The sequence below is a fragment of the Neophocaena asiaeorientalis genome, unplaced genomic scaffold (assembly GCF_003031525.2).
Source record: "Neophocaena asiaeorientalis asiaeorientalis breed wild unplaced genomic scaffold, Neophocaena_asiaeorientalis_V1.1 scaffold15, whole genome shotgun sequence".
In the NCBI taxonomy this organism is placed as follows: Eukaryota; Metazoa; Chordata; class Mammalia; order Artiodactyla; family Phocoenidae; genus Neophocaena; species Neophocaena asiaeorientalis.
Window position 1 is genome coordinate 5,395,686 of NW_020185328.1, and position 23,192 is coordinate 5,418,877.

Consider the following 23,192-nt stretch of genomic DNA (forward strand, 5'->3'; position numbering starts at 1 on the left):
GGTTGTGTTACAAGAGTTCTCCTACCCAGTGTCATTTGAGCCTGTAGAAGGAGACTGAGTTTGGTTCAGAAGCAAAGGAAGGCTTTATTCTTTGATCAAAGAATGGAGAGTTTTGGGCTAGTGCTCCAGAGTACAAGATCTCCCTGAAAGGCCCTCAGCCAGGCTGTTTTATAAGGATCTTGTCAGTGGGGAGGGGGGCGGAGTTCATGCGAGTCTGGCACAGCTGTGTTGCTGCTGCTTCTGCTCCCAGCACTTACTCCTGATTGCAGTGTCTGACGCAGCACCTCTGCACACGGCCCGCCACCGCCATCTTGAATCACAGTGTGTGCCCAGCACTTGGGAGCAGGCCCCGTGGAGCTGAAGTATCCTGTGCAGCCACTTCGCACTGGGAACTCTGGTCTGAAGTGCCGGGTACAAGGCCTCTGCACTTGGCACCCTAAGAGCAAGTGAAACTAGACGAAGTACAAAGGAAAAGGAAAAAAAAAGGTTAGACTTTTTTATTTTATTAAAAAATATTTTATTACCCAGATTCTATATTTCCCAGAGCATAATTAATGGGCTTTGCCTGTGACAAAGCCTTCTGTTATTTGTCCTGTTCCTCATTCTTGAGAGGCACTGAGGGACGCAGTTCTGCTGATTTGAGGCATCGTCATAACCCAGGTTGAGGAGCGGTACTTCCCAGCTGCCTATAGATGTGTTCGATTGTCCCCAGACCTTAGCCCTGTTTGCCCTGAGCAACAACCATGTGTCTAACGTTTTGGAGACAAAGTGTACCAGACAATTTAAAATGAATGGTGCAAATATTAGAAGAGAATAATGGTCACATGTCAAATTTTTCCTGAAAATGAAGGTATCTAGGTCTTTTGTAGGCAAAAGTGTGCCCTGAAGTTGAGGCTCACTGCCGCGGCCTGAATCTCCTTGGTGATACTTTTGTTCTTTTCCAGCAGAGAAGCTTCAGGTCAGAGAGGGGTTTACAGGAGTAGTCAAGGGGGTCTGTTGCCTCAGGTTGTCTCTCTGGAGGTTGCGGCTCAGGAGCCCTCTTCACTTGAGTGTGATGTGCCTGCAGAGTGATCCCTGCAATTTCAGGGCACAATTAGGATTACCAAGTGGGGCCCATTCCACTTAGGAGTGAGCTGACCTTCTGGGCTTGCTGATTTTCCAGGTTTTTAGGTTCACCCAGTCTTCTGGCTGGAAGGGTGAAGGGCCAGGTTAGTGGATGCAGACAGCACCTGGTTACCATATTCAGTGAGAGCTTTCAAGGTTTCTCCTATCTCAAGGGCATACTTGAGTTGTTCCATTTCAAGGGGGTTAAGGTGCCCCTTGTCTTGGGCATGGGGAGTGGATCTACCATACCTGCGTTCAAATGCATGTAACTTTAACTTACCCCTTGGGGCTAAATTCATGTGGAGCAAGGCAACGGAAGCAACTTTATCCAATTTTCTTGAGTTTCCTGACGTACCTTGACTAAGGCCTATTTCAAGGCCTGATTGGATCTCTCTACTTTCCCTGACAACTGGGGTCTCCAGGCGGAGTGCAAGGTTCATTTCTTGTCCAGGGCACTCATTCCCTTCGTCACTTGAGACACAAATGCTGGATCATTATTACTTTGTAGGGATCCTGGGAGCCCAAACCTGCAGGTTATTATCTTTAGTAAAACCTTAACCACTTCAGCTGCTGTCTTAGTTCTAGCAGGGAATGCTTCTATCCACCTAGAAAACGTGTCTACTAGCACCAAGGGATACCTGAAATTGCCCAGTACTCTCGAAAGGACAGGAAATTCAATCTGCCAGTCTTGGCCAGGATATGTCCCTCTGGTCGGAATGGGCCTTATCTAGTGACTTCTGAGGGGTCTGGTGTTGGGGTGGTTAAATCCGACTGATTATACTTTTTATGTCAGGAGTTACCATGACCTCAACTAACCAAGTACATAGGGCTTCCCTCCTGTAGTGAGTTCCTTGATGAGCCTCCCTGATGGCTTGACAAGCTGCAGTTTGGGGAAAGGAATATTGCCCATGTTCATTAACTAGCCACACATGGCCTCCTAGATCTCTATTGAAGCCCTATTTTCAGGCTTTGTCTAATGCTTCCTTTGTGTAGATTGGAGAAGACCCAAATAAGATTTCTATTTCAGGAAATTTGGAACTAGCAACAAACTCTTAATGGATTCCTCGAAAGACCAAAAGATATAGCTGGGAGTCCCCCTTGAATTTGTAACAGCCCGTGCTTGAGACAGTTAGTCTCTCCTCTGTTAGAATATCCCACAGGAAGTTAGATGGGACGGCCTCCAGTCCAGGGTAGCTTGGCCACGTTAGTTCCTGATCAACTTGGTTCATTAGGGGGTGGCACAGCTGTCTGAGGCCAGGGTGTTCTCTTTCCTCCTTCCGGCTGAAAGGGAAGAGTTTTCAGACTTCCTGCCGGGTGACAGCTAAATGCTCAAGGAATTCCTACAGGGTACTCCAAAGGCCGTGGGCAGGGCTGCTTTATTGAGTTCTTGTCAGCAGGGAGGGGGCAGAGTTCTGACAGGTCTGCGCAGTTGTGTTGCTCACAGCACTCCAGATCACAGTGGCAGCACAGTGTCTTTGCACACAGCCTGCAGAGCTAAGGTGTCAGGCACAATGGTTTTGCATTAGGAACTCTGGTCTGAAGTGCTGGGTGTAAGGCCTCTGTACCCTACAAGCAAGTAAAACTAGATGAAGCACAAAGGAAAAAAGAAGGTCAGGCTTTATTACCCAGATCCTATTTTTATTTCCTGGGAATTATTAATGGGCTTTGCTGGTGACTGTCAGCAGAATAAAGTGTCCTCTCCTCCCCCAAAGTTGTCTACAGCCTAATAATCCCTGAAACCTATGATTATGTTATGTTACATGCCAAAGCGGAATTAAGATTGCAGGTGGAATTAAGATGCTAATCAACTGACTTTTGAGAGTTAATCCTATATTATCCAGGTGGGTCCAGTGTAATAAGAAGAGGTGTTCAGAGAGATATGTGACTATGGAGAATATCAGAGTAAATGTGATAAAGGCAGGACCAGCCATTCTCGGCTTTGAAGATAGCAGAAGGGGGGCATGAACAATGGAATGCAGTTAGACTCTAGAAGCTGGAAAGGCACAAAAATGGATTCTTCCCTAGAGCCTCCAAATAAGAATGTAGCCCTTCCAACACTTTGATTTTAGCATAGTTAGACTCATTGTGGACTTCTGAACTATAAAAAAGGAAGACAATAAAGCTGTGTTGTTTTAAGCCACTACGTTTGTGGTATTTTGTTACAGCAGCTATAGGAAACTAATACCCCTCCCTTGGCTGTTGTTCCTTCTAGGTCAACAGCAATTTTGGTAGATGTCAGAGTATATGGATGTGTCAAATTCAGACTTTCTTTATTATATGTTTTGGCTAGCTCTTGTCCACTGATAATTCCTTCTTTGGAAGACTAGTGAAGAGACACTTTCCCATAGTGAAGTTCTGGCCTTGTCCTGTAGCCACAGTTCACATGTATGAATCTTGATTATATGCTTTAATAGCCTGTTTCATTCTTCTCTGTTACTTTTGAACATACTTTCTTAAAAGAATGAATTACAGAATGAATAAGCATAAAAATGGGTTAAGGTTTATCCTCCTACTCGTACAAGTATGAATTTTTCTTCCCAGGACAAAAGGTTAAGCCTTGTTTTTTCCAATGAATGAAAGGAGTTTCCTGAGCAATTTCCAAATTTGAATTACTTCAATCCTAAATTACTTATGTTTCTAAATTTTAGAGGATGGGTATAAATAAGAACATCAGAGCAAGTTCTTCATCCAAACAATGTTTAGAAGACACAGTAAAAATTTCACTTTCTGCATCTATTATCCCAAATGCAATTGTATTCTCCAAACAAATTATATTTCCAATCTAGATCAGTATTGCTTTTATATTCCAGGAACAGATAGAGTTATATGGGAAGGAAAGGGGAAAATAATGCATAAAAAGGAAAGTTTTAGCCCTGCCAGTATGTTCTTCAATTTGTGCAATGTCTAGATGAAGCACAAAGGAAAAAAAAAAAAAAAACTCGTAACTTCTGCCCATCTGAGAAAAATCTACAATCAAGATTTTCATTTTCACAAAATGCTTTTATATTTGTAGGAAGCCATGGAATTTGAGACACTACTGCTTTCTTGGAAATTCAGAGATGGGCCTCTTTTATGCCATTACCCATTGCCATTTCCATTCTCTTTTCAAGCCAACCTAGCTATGCTTTTATAATATTTTACTTGTTCTTTATGTTGGCTTCTTGCCTCCCCCACTAAGAAAACTATTTGTTTGATAAAGGTGCAACTCCTTCTTTTCTTCCATACTTTGCTTTTTGGAACAGATATATGTGCTTAACATCTTCCCTTGAATTATAAAGAGGAAGATAAGAGATATGATATCTATGACATCTAAATACAAAAGCGCCTATTGTTTATGCTAATAATCTCAGTTTTACTTCCCTCAGGTAGGGTAGTTTTTTACAGGAGGAATTTTTCCTTTAGGAAACCAACATTTAACCCAGACCTGCAGTGTATTTCTTATTATCCTACCTGATGTGTGGCTTATTTTCCCTTTATGACTTTTTAAATTTAGACTTCAAAAATTTCCTAGGGGTTTATGAATAAAGCATGTAGATAAACCAGAGTGAAAACATGGACCAAAATATCTGCTTTATTAATAACTAGTCAACCTATTGCCCCTTTATGAACTCATAACATTCACTTTTCATTTAACAAACTATTCAATTGTGTGGTTATAACATTTTTTTTTAAATCAGGTATGATAAAATTTGTGAAAAAGTAATAAAGCAGTTTAAGGAGAACAGAGTGTGATGGGGCAGGAGGCAACTCTTGTAGAAAGCAGGCAGAGTAGGTCTCTTTGTTATCTCCTGAACAGAGAAGTAAAGTGTGAATACCTGGGTAATGACTATCCAGACAGAGGAAACATCTTTTGCATGTTGGTGAGCTAGCAAGGAAAGAGAGAGGTGGGGATAGTGATAACAATGGCTTCTGAGAGAATGGAGGACCTAACTAGTAACACCAAAAAAAAACAGAGCTCTTGGGTAATAGCTGGACTGGAGTCAGAACTTCTACTTCCCCAATTTAAACCTTGAGATCTGTACAATCATATGTTCCCTGAGAGCCTAAACAGCTTAAGAACAATTATTAGAAGCTCAGCTTATCTTAATGAGTCATGGGAAGACAGTGACAGAGGAGGTAGCAGTGACAACAGGGCACTAGAGAGCATTGGTCTGCTCATTAGAAATGTGGCCCAGTGGCTAGTAAGCTTGGATCAGCCATTCTTACTTCTTGGGGAAGAGTAGTAACTGGAGAAAATAGATACATACACTCCAACCCTTAGTGATCCCATCAGGCAGAAAGCTGTGTGGAAATCTCAATAAAAAGTGAGTTTAGGAAGAAAAAATATTTCTTGCTAACACTTATCATTAGCTAGTAGCAATGCAGCTCATTATTTTGAAAGTCATCTAATATATGGGAGATGCCTTGATATAAACCTTCTAAATAACACTTTTTAAACGATTTGCCCATGATACTTATTTTATTATGACGGCTTTGCTTTAGAACTGTCCATAACAAGACTGCTAAAAGGCCATTAATTTTGCAATGCTAACATAACATTTTACATGATTTCAGACAAAAATATGTCTGTTTATTGATTGTTACTGTAATAAGTATTTTTTAATTAATTTTTTATAAATCTTATGAAAATAATCTCAGGCAGATGTAAGATGATAAGCTTTAAAGGAAATCAATACTGGGTTAATTTTTTCTTACCTATTTTTAATTCTCTGTTGAAAATGATTAATTACAATAATATTAACCTCCATATTTCTAACAATAAGAACTCAAACCTATAGATTCCCTAGTCTTTTAACAAAGGTAAGAGATGACATGGTAATATGACCACTCCTCTTCACACAAACTCCATCTTGAATTTTTTTTTTTTTTTTTTTTTTTTTTTTACCTCCAACTTGAAATTTTAATGGATGTTGATTGTTCTGAGTAAATTGTGGCGGTAATAGTATGTTTTTTGTTTTTTCTAAATTTGGTCATAGAGAAAAGAAAACACCAATGAATGTATCATAAAAATGAGGAAGTTTATTCTTTTTTTCCCCCCAAATAATAATAGGTTTGCTTGCTTGTAGTTATTGAAAAACACTCTTGTTGATAAAACTTCATACCAAATAGATGAATATAGAAAAAATGCTTATAATAGTACCACACTTAAAAATAATCACTGTTAATGATTCTGTATATGTTTTTCCAAATGTATTTTCTGGCATATATGGCTTTTCAGAAAAAATGGAATAATAATGTAAACATTGCTTTGAATACTTTTTTTTTCCCACAACACAAAATACTGTGGTCCCATTTCCATGTCAATAAATTTACATCTATGTCATCTTTATAAATTGCTTTATTCCTATAATGGATAGTCCAAATATAGGAATATATATGTCAAATATTGTGGACGTATTCCAAAGTGTGAACATTTCATAGTTTACTTAACCATATTATTATAAATAAAATTGTGATGAACAGCCGTTTATTTGAGGTCATGATGTGGGTGAAGAAAATTATTATAAGAAAAATTCACTCATAGTGTTTGGTACATATTAAATTTTCCTGCAGAAAATGTGAATTTTCCTTCCACTAAGTATATGACAGTGCTTATTACAAGATTGTTTGTGCTGGAAAATATTCTTAATTTCTTCATCATAAAAGAAGGAATGGCAGCATTTTTTTTAACAAAATAATTGGAAATTAAACTAAATATTTCTTAAAAAGTAAATCATTAATTTTTTGATTAAAGAAATAAGATGATTTCTCATTTCATTTTATATATTTTTGGTTGTGAATGAAGCTATATAGCTTCACATTTTTTAACAAAATCTTTAAAAAATTATCTGCTTGTGTCCTATTTTTATTTTACTTATTTATTTAAAAAAATTTATGGGAATATAGTTGATTTACAATTTTGTGTTAGTTTCAGGTGTACAGCAAAGTGAATCAGTTATATGTATACATATAGCTACTCTTTTTTTTTTTAAGCTTCTTTTCCTATATAGGCCATTACAGAGTATTGAGTAGAGTTCCCTGTGCTATACAGCAGGTTCTTATTAGTTATCTATTTTATATATAGTAGTGTGTATATGTCAGTCCCAATCTCCTAATTTATTCCTCCCCACCCCCATTATCCCCTGGTAACCATAAGTGTTTTCTACATCCCCGACTCTACTTCTGTTTTATAAATGAGTTCATTTGTACCCTTTTTTTTTTTTTTACATTCCACATATAAGTGATATATGATATTTGTCTTTCTGTGTCTGACTTACTTCACTCAGTATGACAATCTCTAGGTCCATCCATGTTGCTGCAAATGACGTTATGTTGTTCTTTTTTATAGCAAGTAATATTCCATTGTATATATGTACCACATCTTCTTTATCCATTCCTCTGTTGATAGACATTTAGGTTGATTCCACGTCCTGGCTATTGGAAATAGTGCTGCAATGAACATTGGGGTGCATGTGTGTTTTTGAATTATGGTTTTCTCCAGGTATATGCCTAGGAGTGGGATTGCTGGGTCATATGATAGTTCTATTTTTAGATTTTTAAGGAACCTCCATACTGTTCTCCATAGCAGCTGTATCAATTTACATTCCTACAAACAGTGTAGGAGGGTTCCCTTTTCTCCACATCCTCTCCAGCATTTATTGTTTGTAGATTTTTTGATGATGGCCATTATGACTGGTGTGAGATGATACCTCACTGTAGTTTTGATTTGCATTTCTCTAATAATTAGTGATATTGAGCATTTTTTCATGTACTTTTTGGCCATCTCCCTTACCTATTTTTAAAAGGGGTTTTTATATTATTTATTTATTAGTACTCTTTATATGTTATGGATATCAATCTATGTCCATAATATGTAATTTTATGGTTTCTTTTACATTTTCACCACTTAACTGTGTTGACTGTGATGTTTTTTATGAAGCCATCATTCTGCATCTGAAAAACACAAATCTATAATATTCTCTTCATTATACCTGCTGCTGTTGAGATCATATATTGTTTGTTTGCCATATTTTACTAAGAGTGAATCTCATCAAACAAGGATTTCAGTTGTCCTTATGAGCTATCAGATATTATGGAGGAATGATTCAGTCAAATGAGTACTGTAGGCAATCTGTATTTTCTTAGATTACAAATATGTACCCTCAAAAAAATAAAAAGAAACAAAAAAACTAACAGTTCCCAATTTTCTGACTTCTACTATCTGTTAAATTACTGATGTATTTTTTTTATCAGCTAATTAACAAATTTCTCTTAGATGTAGTCTACATTCCCTGGAGTCCACTGGTAGACAGTGATCTACTTGGTGTAAAGTTACTGGGTTTTCTCTCTGTTTTTATCCCACTCAAGCAGACTGACATGTAAGACTGTATTTTATAGTTTTTATATTCTTTTGGTGATATCTCCACCTTTATGATTTGCTCTTGGTTTATATCCTATGCAGTATCCTTCAGTGACTGCCCTTTGTCTTCACTTGGTGAAATCATGCTTTTGTTCCTCTTCTCATCTCTTTTAACAGGATCATCTTAAATGATAGCATATGCTTATGTGGGTTCAACTTCCACCTCTGTGAAGTTGAATCTTGCATCTGTAACCTTGACTTATGTCTTGAGACCTCTTTGGAGGCCTATTTAATAAATGTTCAATAAAATTAATGAGTGAATAAATGAAAAAGGACACAAGTTAGAATTAGAAAACCTTTGATTTGAGGCACTGCTGTAGCATTATTAATTTAACAACTGCTACTTGAGCATTTACTATAGTGAGGCAGTGTGCTAAGGTTTGGGGTGAAGGTGGTAAATTATTAGTACATGAGTCCTAGGAAAAATCACTTCACTGCTTAGTTTACTCAGTTGTAAAATGGGATTTATAATACTTTCTTACGTTCATCGTTTTTTTTGAACTTTAAAATATACAATGAGCATTAAATCAATTTGCCTAATTATATATAATGTTAAGAAAAACAAAAGGTGAAAAAGTTTACAGCTTTTCCAAAATAATTTGAGAGAAATAAATTTGGAATAAAATATTCAGAGCTGAAAGCTGTCAAGAAATCCATTTATTTAAATAGCCAGAGTGAAATGAAGACTCTATTATCTGTGCAACTACATTGCCTTAAGACAAAATATTGGAATTTCTGTGATATAAGGTGATCTGAATTCAGGACCAACTAAAATACGATCCTAGTTTTTAGTTTGAGAATGCTCCTATATGAAAAGACACATATTTCTTGGTAAAATACCCGTAAAAAAATGAAGGTCACCAGGGAGTCCAAGAATGAAAGTGCCCTGATAGTTAAATTAGATTCCTGACTTTCAGTCAACCAATTCAGGACTTATCACTGTGCACAGACACCTACACATTTCCTCTGAGATGGAAGTAGAGAGTGGAGAAACTTCTGTACCACTAAGTACATTGTAGGGGTAACCATAAGCTTCCCCCTGAGTTTCACATAGGTTAAAGATGAATCAGATGAGAAAACGTTGAGTCTCACACATGTGTTTTATACTCAGATAGACTAGAAAGTGACAAAAGAGTTGCCAGGGTCCTCAACCGCTTGCACAGTGCAACTGTAGACTTACATTATGACACTTGGAGAGACTTTTTTCCAAGTTTCTCCATACATTGAACTAAGAATGCTCATCTTTTGCAAACTCTATTCCTGGAATAAGGTAGAGAAGATCAGAGAACATCAGAGGCAGACAGTATGTGGTTACTCTCTTTTGTTGAATTTTGACTTTAAACCACTCCTATTGTCACTAAAAGTATTTAAAAATAAGCTGTTTTTCTTATTACAAAAGGAATATGTATTGATAATAAAAAATATAGAAAGTTGCAGAAATTTTAAAGAAACAACCAAATGAATTCACCACTGAACCCACCACAGAGAGGTCTTTCTAAAAATTAGTGGGTTTTTCTACATTTTTTCTGGTTTTATAGTGTGATATAAACATTTCATCATATTTTCTAAACATTTTTAAGGATTCTTAATGGTATATGATAGCCCATCCTTGAATGCATCTCAATTTTTAGATTGAACCATATGAAATTGCTGTTTGTGTATCAAAATAGTTGAATATCAGCAATTTCATATCATTAAACCAAATATATAACCATTTTTAAAGACTGGTTACTGAAGTTTTTTCTAATGTTTTAATATTATACATTTTACTTTTTTATGTTATTGGGAAGCCAGTAACAGCCTAAATAACAATAAGAAGTAACTACACAAATGAATTTCACCCATAGGATGCTATTAAATATTTTTATTCTATCGGCATTTGTACTATTCCTGACATATTAGATTAAAAAATAGAATTAATCCTGTATTTTTGGCATAATCAAATCAATAGTAATATATAGTCATAGGAAATAACTGAAACTGAAGTGTGTGGAATTTATCTTTCATCATTATGTGTGATTCATGTTTCTTCTGTATAATTTCTTGGGTTTTCAGATGTTCTACAGTGGAGATAAATTGTGTTCATATTTGTACAAATTGCTGCAAAAACACATTTCTGCTTCAAAAGTATTCCTGTTTACACAGAATTATATAATTTAATAAAATGTTTATTTTACACTTAGGTTTGGTTTTGCAGATGCTATAAGACACAGGTATACAGGAGAACTATATAGGAAAAGGAAAGACAATAGCCTTTGTTAATTCCTTCCTGTGTGCAGATGCTTTCTTTCTACTTGTTTATCAAATGACTTAATACTCTTTCATGATCACATGCTGATCAATAGGGAATAAAATTACTAAAGAAAAACAAAAGCAAAATGGAATGTCAAATTTGAATTTCAAATAGAAAATGAATACCTTTTTTTAGTATGAGCATGTCACATGCAATATTGGGCATATAATTATACTAAGAGTATTCTTTGTTTACTTGAAATTAAAATTTAACTGGATTTCTTGTACTTTATATAGCAATTTAAATAGGAGCGAGTTCAACCGTTTAAACAGATTTTTTCCATGTGGCAATGTGAGCCTAGGTTAGTCAGATATTTTAATTTTTTAATAGAATTGGGGATGCATGTTCCATTATTTCTCCTAATTTTCATATGTTTCCAAATAATTAAAACACTTTAAAATACAGCTTAAAGTGAACAGCACATGCCTGTGTGCCACGTGTGGCCTCTGGGGGACCTGTCGGTGATGGCTGCCAATAGATAATATAATGGATTAATGCTTCTCACAGTTCAGTGCCTATAGGTGTTACCTGAGGATTTTGTTAAAATTCAGATTCTAATTCATTGTCTTTGAGGGGTTCTGAAATTTTGCATTCACAACAAACTTCCAAGTGAGGCCAGTAGTTGCCTTCTGCTGATCACACTTTTAGTGTTAAGGAATGCAGGAAGGAAGGGAAAGGAAGGAAAAAGGAAGTAGGAAAATAGAACAGATATCCAACCCAGTCAAAGGGGACGCTGAAAGAGAAGAGCTGAAGCAAAAGGTCTCATCCATCTGTTATTCTTCAAATCAAGAATCAATCCTCTAACATAAAGTCAGAACAAATGCAAATAAATCTGATATCAGATTCATTTATCATATAAAGTATCTTAATAAAATGATCTTAATTCTTTGAAAGAAACTAAGTATAAAGAAAAAATCAGCAATATTAACAATGCAGATAATGAGGTGTTAGCTACCTGCACACAGATGCATGAGCACACATGCAAACACACACAGTATGTTCTAAAAATATACATATATATACAGATATAGATATAGATATATTTTCACAGACTCCCACCACCTTGTAATTCAGTGGTCCCTTGGGAAATACATTAAAGTTGGATTTATAGGGATAAATATCAAGATAGAGTTTTAATTGCCTCCATTGATTGCCCCAATCATGAAAGTAACCATAAACCACTACACCTGTCAGAGCCAGCTTTTGGTCACTGGGAAAGGCAAAGATGAGGACAGGATAATGAAAGAAAGCAGGGAAGAGGGAAAGGCAGAGCATTAAAGAAATGTCTAGTGCAGCTATCTAGTGGAGGGTATTCATCTTTCTTTTTGAGAAAGGACAGGTAGGATATTAAGAGAGAGAAGTAGAGAGGGAGAAAGATGAAAGAGGAAAGAAACTTAAAACACATTACGCAATACTGAGGGGATTGTATAATGCATGTTACTTCCTACAATGTAGTATGTGCTTTCCTCACGCAGGCCGGGACTCAGTAGCTTACTCTGAATGTTGAGAAGTCCACACGGGGACCAAGATACATAGCTGTGGGAACCTCTGTCAAATCAATGAAATAACTACAGTCACAAAGTTAAAAATCCTGCTGATTCCAAATAGATATTTTAAGAACAATTAATCTATACTTAAAGCTACATAATTTTTTCTTGGCTTAAAATTATCTCACTTAAGAAAGTTATTTTTTTTTTTTCTATTAAAAAAAGTAATTTATGTACTGTAAACAGTTTGGTAGAAATTTGCCTTTTGAAAATATCAGTCCAAAATAGGGATGCATTTTGTAAGGGCAATTCCTGCTGAATTTGTAGCAGTATATGTTAACACCCATCACCATTTGAAAATAAGCAGGTCATTCCGGATCAGAAAATCTCTGGTATTAAAAAAAAAGAGTATTTAGGTCAGTATTACCCTTATCCAGGGTTGTCTAGCCCCCAAATTATCCCAAATATGGCTTTCATTTCTTTGTAGATTATAAATTATTGATTTCTTTAAATCTGACTTTAAAATTTTTCTTTTGTATTCTATGTTCTGGAATAGAATGAAGCTTAAGCCATTGTTCTCGAAGTGTGGTCAGCTACAGCAGCATAATATTGCTTGGGAACTTATTAGAAATGCCAATTATTGGGCTCTATCTCGGACATACTGAGAAAGAAACTCTTGGAGGTGGGATCAAGAAATTTGTATTTAAAACCCTCCAGGGCATTTTCATGCTCACTAAAGTTTGAGGGCCAGAGTCTCAAGCTATGATTGCCTCCATTTTTAAGATTCTCTTTCTCTCAGCATGTTTCTGAAAACTTCCAACCTTGAGAATTCCCTAAAGACAGAGTGACTGTTATCATTAAGGCGAGCCAGATGACTACCTCAGGCAACCTATTTATAATTGTGAAGTAATTTTGAATACTGCAAATTCTAGTAGCATTCCTAAATACTAAAGCCCCTCCTTCAGGCTCACAAATATGGCTGTGGAAACCAAAATGTATTGTGTAAATTTGTAGCTTTCTAAAAGAGTAGAACTGGTTTAGGGTTTGTTTGCAGACTTTGACAAACAGCAATTCAAAAATGTCTGTATGAATTATGTAAAATGTAAACCAGTTGCACTATTACTTTATTGAAACTATTGTTATTACAACCTGCACTATTGTAAATCTATATCCTTGAATTCACTCAGAACACTCAGACAATAATTGAATTCTGTCAGAATTTTGCAATATCTTGAGCACCTATAGCTAAGGGATGGAGTGATTTATTTCCAATTGCTATCAGGAGAATTAACTCACAAAACTAGTGTTGTCAGTCGGCATGGCTCATAATAAGCAATTCATATCCATTGCAAAAGAAAATCACCCACAGTTGGTAACTAGAATGCAGTTACTAAAGTATCTGTGGTCATGTCTGTAAGGCAAGAGAAGATTAGTTGAATAAGGTTATGCAAAAAGGCAAAAGTAAATGACTTCAAGAAAAATGCAACTGGATTTCTGTCAAGTCTTTTTTTTTTTTTTAAGAAGATGTTGGGGGTAGAAGATGTTGGGGGTAGGAATAAATAAATTTATTTATTTTTGCTGTGTTGGGTCTTCATTTCTGTGCAAAGGCTTTCTCTAGTTGTGGCAAGCGGGGGCCACTCTTCATCGCGGTGCCCGGGCCCCTCACTATCGCGGCCTCTCTTGTTGCGGAGCACAGGCTCCAGATGCGCAAGCTCAGTAGGTGTGGCTCACGGGCCTAGTTGCTCCGTAGCATGTGGGATCCTCCCAGACCAGGGCTCGAACCCATGTCCCCTGCATTAGAAAGGCAGATTCTCAACCACTGCGCCACCAGGGAAGCCCTCTGTCAAGTCTTATAGTTAGAGACTCGTACACTAGAGAAAAATTTAAAGAGGTTTCAGTCTAGGAATACATGAACATTTTCTTACTTTTGTTTGACTATACTACTGCTAAGCAACCAGGCCAAGGTCATTAAACTTTGCTCCTAGTTACTTTAAACACATATTTCTGACCTGGCTCCAATTAATAAAAATAATTATTTTCCCCTTCTTTCAGCACTGTCATTTTCCTGGTCTTTGAATCAGTTTCTCTAGAACGGGAATCACTTGGCTTTAGCATTTAGGCTCAGCCCTGCCTCATTATACTGCCTATCCTGACTCTTATTTGCAAGATATTTGAGGAGCTATGCCAGCACTCATGAAATACTATCAGGGTAACCTCACTGTGATTTGATTCTTAGCTGGTACCCCATTCTGATAACAGTGTCTGCCTTTTCCCTGCCACTGAATTCCTCTGCCCCTCTTATGACCATACTCTTCCAATCACGATCCCTATGTCTCTGTCATTACCTGTGAGATATGCCTCATATTTCTTTGCCTTTTTATGATTGAAATAAGATTCTTTTCCTCTTCATGCTCTCCTTCTCCTCAACTCTCACCCACCTTTACTATTCAACACCTAAACCAGAAGCTAAGTTCCTGCCACCTCCTAAGAGTCAACCTCAATTCAAACTGCTTGCTTTGCTGCCTAGATTTCTGGTGCTAAGTCACCTAGATTCTCTAAAACTGTGAGTCACTGACTTGCTGGGATACCTCACTCTCCAGGACAGATTGCCTGGCTGGGTTATTGCTTGAAGTATGTGACACTCTGTAGTATTCTGACAAATGTGAATTGAAGATGCTTGAAGGCATGATAGAAGGAGAAGCCACAGATACACATGAAGCGGCAGCTGTGCTCACTGCACAGGTCCTCACACGAGGGCATATTACACACTTGCCATGTTATTGTTAATATCATCCACCACATGACTAAACTAAGCTAGAAATTATGGAGGTATACAAAAAAGTATAGTTTCTATTTTTGAGGATATTGTATTCTAGTTATGGAGGCAGAGCAAAAATGGAAATATGTAAGTAAGGATGCTGAAAGGAAAATTTTAACAATAAAAATCTAATTGTCTCCAGTTCAAAAAAGTTGCATCAATGTTTTTGGAAATTGATGTAGGATGGCAGTGAGAGTGGGACATGGGATAAAATGTTTAAGATATAACCAAACCTTTAATCATTTTAATTTTTGCCACTGCTGGTATTCCATGTCCACTGCTCTAGTTGCAAAATAAAGAGAGAAAATCTTCTTTGCTCTTCCAGTATTTGGCATCTCTTTTTCCAGTCTCAGCATTACACTCTTGCGAAAGGTAAAGACAGAGTGATATCGCCACTGAGTACATACCTGATATGTAAACAAGCAAACAATCAAAACACCCAAGGCTAACACTAACTCTTCAGAGTGTAATACCTTCAGAATTTTAAATGTTTTGTAATTCAATCAAATATTATCAGCCTAAACTACAGGAAGCAAACAATGCATAAATCTTCTCATTCTGAGACCTTAGAAACTAAATACTTCTTAAATGATGGGTGATACAGTTTTCTAAATATGGATGATAATGTTGCTCAAAAGAAAGAACTAGGTTGAGCGTTAAAGCAACATTTGTAGAAGCAAAGTGAAAACCATCCTTGTACGTTAAGGACACTTGCAATACCTTTCCACACCCATGTGCATTGATTAATAAGTATTTTGTAAAAGAACCATTACATTTTCAAAAATGGAGAGGTGCCCATATCTGAATGTCTGCTACAGTGGAAGGCAATATCAGAAAATACAGCCCCCAAAAGCTTGGTATGATAAATTCATCAGGGAGAAAATTCAGCCCATATTTCAATAAGGGAAGCATCTGGGATCACATAAGCAAAAAGCAGAAAGAGGGAAGAGTAAATCCCCTGGGAACAGCATTAACATAATTGAGCACTTAAATGCATAAGAAACAAATTGAGACCACTTAAGTAAATAAGGAGAAAGCTATGTAAAGACAGCATTAAGATGCTACCATTGATCTTTAACTGCTACCATCTCTGCAATTAAGTAAGGCTGACACCTCTAAGGATTAGTTACTCAGCATTGAGCTAAATGGTTATGTGCCTGAGCTTGGGTTTGAATCCAAGCACCAGCACCTGGCAGATGTATCATCTTCAAAATTCAATTTCCTTATCTGTAAATAAGACACAATAATAAAATTGCATTACAGAATGTTGTGATTTTTAAAGGAGATAATTGTAGAAATTGTTTGCCCTAGTGTATGCCCCATAATAAATATTCTATAAAATTTTGTTACTGTTATTATTTCCACCAGGTCTCAAAAGGCATGTAAGCTTAAAATGCATACTTGTGTAACTAAGTGCTAAAGAGTGGATTTTTGTTAATAGAATTTTTCTTTCTATTAAAAAATGTATCTCACAAAATAAATATTGAATCAAGACTATTTTGATCTCCATTAACATTGCTTTATTTATGCAAAATTGAAAGGGAATTGACACATTTGGATTATAAATCTTGCAATATAACAAAGAAGGGAAAATTAAGAAGACAAAGTTTTACAAATTGTCTGATTTATGAACTGTAACTGATTACTTCAAAATACAGCGTCAATCTTGGTTAATACAACCAGATATTTGGATACTAATTATTGAACTGAATGTTGCAACCATCTACACAGTGGTTTGATCTAATTAAAGAAGTGATTATAAATACTTGCACATGATATTTTTGTTTTAAGTCATTTAGTAAATAATTTTGGTAAATTTTTTATTGGAGTGCAAAATATATATAGTGAAGTCATAAATATTAAGTTTGCAGGCTGCTAATTTTTCATAAAGTGAACACATCAGGGTAACCTGTACCGAGATCTTGGTATAAAATATTACAAGTACCACAGAAGCCTCTCCTGTTCCTGTTCCTTAGTCTTTACACACCCCCAAAGGTAGCCGCTAGTCTGAGTTCTATCACTATAGATAAGTTTCAACCTATTTTGTGCTTTTTACATATGAAATAATGTAGTATGCAGTATTCTGTGTTTGGGGTTCTTTTGCTCAACATGAGTCTATGAGATTTATGTGTATTATTGCTTGAAATAGTATTTTCTATTTCATTGCTATATAGTAGGTCATTACATGAATATATAACATGTATTTTCTGTTATATAATTGATGGTGGTTATCTCCAGTTTTTAGATATTGTGAATTGTGCTTAGTGAAAATTCTTGTACATGACTCTGCTGAACATGAATTGCTTGGTTATAAGGTATGCAAACATTTAGTTATAGAAGATACTGCCAATAGCTTTATAAAATTGTTGTACCAATTTACAATAACACCAGACATGTATGAGAGCACGTTGATCCATTTAAGTGCCCCAAATCAGTACTGTCAGTTTCTTTAAGTTGTAACCATTCTGGTAGATATGAAGCAGTATCTCATTGTGGGTTTAAAAAAAAAAAATATTGGAGTATAGTTGATTTACAGTGTTGTGTTAGTTTCAGGTGTACAGCAAAGTGAATCAGTTATACTTATACACATATCCACTCTTTTTTAGATTCTTTTCCCACATAGGCCATTACAGAGTATTGAGTAGAGTTCTCTGTGCTATACAGTAGGTCCTTATTCGTTATCTATTTTATACATAGTCGTGTGTATATGTCAATCCCAATCTTCCAGTTTATCCCTCCCCCCACTCCTCATTGTGGTTTTAATTTGTGTTTTCCTGATGATTTATAACATTGAGCACTTTTTCATATGCTCATTGGCCATTTGGATATCCTTTTTTGTTAAAAGCCTGGTCAAGTTTTTCACTCATTTCTTTAAAAAATGTTTGTTGTTTTTTCCTTAATTTGTAGGATTTATTGAATAGTTCTTCTATGGATACATGTATGACAAATATTTTCTCCTTTTCTGGGATTTACCTTTTGAATCTCTTAAAAGTATCTTTTAATTAAAAAAAAAACTTTTTTGAACCTCATAAAAAACAATCTGCCAATCGTTTCCTTTGTGATCAGTGTGTTTTTGTGTGTTTTCTGTTTAAGAAATTTGTGCCAATCTCAAAGTCATGAGGATTTTGACCTACAATAATTTCTAGAAGTTTTATTTTATTATTTTTACCTTAATTCTAGAATTCATTTCTAATTGATTTTCCTGTGTTGTTTCCAGTCAGGTTTAACGTTCATTTTTTTTTTCATGTGAATATCATTCTTAAAGACTTACTGAAGTCATGTAATATCTAAGAGCATTTCTCTGCTACTATCCTTTTGAAGATGCTATTGTAAATCCTTTTGAATTCTAACAATTCAAACATTTATCTATGACAGCAACTTTTTTTTTTTTAATAGTACCAATTGTGGGGATAGTCAATATAGTCTACCCTTGGTTTAATCTACGCTCTTTCAAAATAACTTCTTTCAGGTTTTATTTGTACTCTTGCAGAAAAAAAAAAAAAAAACACAAATGTAGTAATGATTCAAAATGTTGTTTTGAATCCTTTCAATTCTAATAACATTAAATTTATTGAACATGTGCTTTAATAGAGATGATCTACCAAATTATTCTCCAGCAGAAGAGATATAGTTATGGCCTCAGAAACCAGTACTTGCTTGTATACCCCTCATTCTAAAGATTATGAAAATCTGCTAATTGCTGCAGTAATTTATTATTATCTTTTAATTTTCATATTAAGTGTATACTTGCCTTAGGTAATGACTATTTTGTGTTAGTTGAATTCATTAATACATTCACCCATATATTAATTCAACAAATATGTATAAAGTACAGGCTGAGTGTTAGGTTTTATGGATACAGTGGTGTATAATATAGATATAGATACAGTTTATATATTATATAACATAGACAATATATTTCTCTGCCCTCAGAAGCTTACAGCCTAACAATAGAGTTAAATATCATTGAGTAATTTACCATATGTAAATTATACACTGCCTGCTTGTTAGTTTTTAACCATGCAAAGTATTGTCTTATATTGTCATGTAATTTTTGGAAATTTTATAAGTAATTAGTGAACCATTAACACACCAAATTGATTATTTTTAAAGTGAGTGTGAGAATTTTTTTAATAACCGCTCCCACAGAAATTCAAGGAACATTTTAAAAGCATGTGTAATTTCTGATGTAATCATTTATACATTTGAAACCCACAGTTTGTGAAAATACCACGGTGTGTTAAATGCCAAAATTCTTTAAGAAACAATGGCTAGGAAATAAAGAATAAATTCAAGAATAAAGAACTTTGAGATTTTTTTAAAAAACTGTGATCTAAATATGGCAAAAAAGCCCTAGGCAGTTGCTTTTTGAGATAGTTCTTGTCAAATGGTCACAAATTAAATGTACTCTTATTTCACTTGAAGTGGATTAAATTGAAAGGACTTATGGTGACCTTGCCTCTAGTCTCCTGTCCACTCCATTTAAACTATACAGCATTGTTGGACTGAACTACTGTTTTATTATAACAGTTTCCTTTAAAAAATGCCATAATTTCCCATTATATCAAATATAATTCTTTATCTTCTACTTTCTGGCTTCACTGTCCAGCCATACTTCTGCCATTTGCTGATATATGATTTCTACTAGTAAGATGGCTTGATAATCTCTTCTCCTGCATCATTAATGGAAATGATTGTTATGTGTTAATCTGGTGCTTTTAGGTAATGTTGGAAACTTATTGGTCCCTATATTATAATTTCCTTGTGAAAATGTCTGAATTCTAAGAAACCTGTCTTTACAAAAAACTTTTTAAATATAATTTTTCACAAATTTGGCACTGCAGATAATTCTTAACTTATAATTTTTATTCTATATGTTACATTTTCACAAATATTAGCTATCAGTTTCTTACATTATTATATTGCAATATATTTTTTCATCATTTACACTTTTCTGATTTATCCTCTCTTTCATATCTTATTCTCCTCTTAAGTTTTTAAATATTTATAGACTTCAGTTTTCTGTTTATTTAATCCACTAACGTATTCAATATTCAAAATGAACGAGGCACTGTGTTAGACACTAGAAATTCACTAGCGAACATCATAGATATTCCCTTTGAAGGCCATGGATTGATTACACTCCAAGAAAAACACTTATGACACATATTAGTTTCCTCTTGTTTCTTTGATATATTACCACAAATTTAGTAGTTTAAAACACCCATTTATTATTTCACTGTTTTGTGAATCAGAGGTCCAGGTTCAATGTTACTCAACTGGGTCCTCTTCTTGGGGCCTCACTGACCAAAATCAAATTATTGCAATGCAAAGCTTTTATCTGGAAACTCACGTTAAGATTCCATCTCCAAGATCATTCAGGTTGTTGATAGAAGTCAGTTACTTGGAGTTGTATGACTAAGTCCCAATTTTCCTGCCACTTTTCATCTTCAAGCCAAAAACAACACATTGAATCCTTCTCGTGCTTCAAATCCCTGACTTTCTCTTCTGCTACCAGCCAGAGAGAGATCTCTGCTTTGAAGGGTGATATGTTACGTCCATACACATAATTTAGGATATTCTTCTTAACTTAAGCTCAGCTGATTAGTAACCTTAATTACATTTGAAAAGCCCTTTTGCCATGTAACATACTCATGGAAGCATCACCAAGAGCCAAAGTTCACAGAAGCTAAGATTCTGCCTGAAACACATGCAGACTAAAACATATGTCTAGGTATCTTCATGGTATCTTTGTGATAAGAACAAATAACTGGAAAAAAACAAATACTTTATGTAAAGAAAAATGCACAAATTAATTGTGTGTTCACATATTGAATATTATCCAGAATTTAAAATGAATGAACTATAGCTATAAATTATACAATGGATACATTTTAACAATATAACATTGATGAATAAGAGAAAGATTAAGTTAAAACAAGACCAAATTAAAACTAAAACATGTATAATTAAAAAATAAGAATGCTAAATATGATTTAGGATAATACTTGTCTCTAGAGGGGAGTTTAAGGGAAAATTGCAGTAGGAATTTGCAAATAGATTTAAGGTAATATAAAAGCATTCAGTCTAAAAGGAAAATAAAGATTTACTCCAGTGTCAGGTAGTGGATTCATGGGTATTTTTTGTATTATAAATAGGTACATACATACTCAAGAAAGAGTCATGTGAGGGCCAGATTTTCAAATGTGTCATGAATGAAGAACTATGATTAATCAAAATTTATATACTTGTGACTATGTATATAGAACTGCCAAAATATTAAAATTTATATAAGGAAAAATTACAGGGTGCCTTGAGAAAGTATAACATAGATCCTGATTGAGGATAAGGAAACAAGGACAACCTTTCTTTGGAAGCTGTATTTAAGCTAAGATATGAAGGACTACAATTATAGGGACTTGGCTGGGAGTGCAGGGAAAAGCAGATGTGTTACTCTGGAAATCGGTGTGAAGCCCTTGAGACTAGAAGACAAGTAGGAAAGAAGTCTATTGTATACGTGAAGCATGGAGAATGGCACAAGACAGGCTGGAGGGACAAGGGACCAAATATTGCTGCAGGATGCAGAGAAGTGACATGATCAGGCATTTTAAAATGATGACTTTTTTGACTAAAAGACTTGGAGCTGGACAATAACAGAAAATAGAAGGTTATGTCTTGAGACCAGGGAGACTCCTATGGTGGATACCTACTACTGCATATAAGAATAGCATTTTTTTTTTGGTTTTGTGTTATTTATTTATCCATTCATCAATTCAGATGAAAGTTGTTCATTTTAATAGGAAAAAGATCACCTAGTACAGGAGGGCTTATAATGAAAAACAGCAGTTCTGTAACCCACATGTCTTTCTACCCACAGTCCTGCTCCAAAGAGACAGCTAATTGTAAATTCTAATTTTGTGTTCTGCTACTTGTTTTTATTTTTAATCTAAAAGATTTATTTCCCTAAGCCTAATCTTAGAAAAAAAAACTGTTTTTTTTTAAGAACAGTTTAGGTTCACAGCAAAATTGGAGGGAAGTTGCAGAGATTTCCCATATAGCCCTGGAGGCACACATGCATAGCCTCCCCCATTATCAACAGCATCCCCCACCAGAATAGTACATTTGTTACAATTGATGAATCTATATTAGCATATCATAATGACCCAAAGTTTTTAGTTTACATTATCATTTGCTCTTGGTTTTGTACATTCTGTGGGTTTGGACAAATGTATAATGACATGTATCTATCATTATGTTGACTGTCATTATTAAAAATAAATTATTTAAGGAAAACTACCACCATGATATTATGGCACTTGACATGAATAAATGGAATAATGGTGTTACCATTTACAAAGATAGGAAATAACGAGAGAAGAGTAAATTTGAATGGTCATTAAAATTTCTGAATTGAATTTAAATTTGAGAAGCTTATTGCACATTCAAATAGAGGTGTCTAGGAGGAAATTGTGTGTCTCAATGTGGAGTTCAGGGAAGTGTCAGAAATATAAATGTAAAATCTGTGAATTATCAGAGTATATGTAACATTTAATAGCCAGATTACTGGCCAAGAATATGTAAGGAGTCAGCATAAACTACATGTAAACTGAGTTCTGGGACTCCCCAAGATGGATAAATTTTAAAACAAAAAAGTGAAAATTCAATCAAACTAATAAAGTTGTACAAACTATGTATAATAATACACAATAGATGAAAATTTTAATGGCTGTAAAAAACCACGTGTTTGTGGGTTCATGGGTGTATGGTAGGTGTGTAGTGCAAATATAAAATGTATGGACAGAAAGTGATACACAAAAATTGCAGGCCTCTGAGAAGAGTGGGGAAAAATGAGAATGGGAAAAGTATACACATGGCTTTCAACTTGTCATTAAAGTTTTATTTCTATGAAAAACAATTTGAAACATAAGGAAATTGATTAAATGGCTAGTAAGAGATTAGATAAAAGGGCATAGTGTGTTTAGAGAGTTCTTTTTTTATTATCTATTTTATACATATTAGTATATATATTTCAATCCTAATCTGCCAAATCATCCCACCCCCCACCACCCCGCTTTCCCCCCTTGGTGTCCA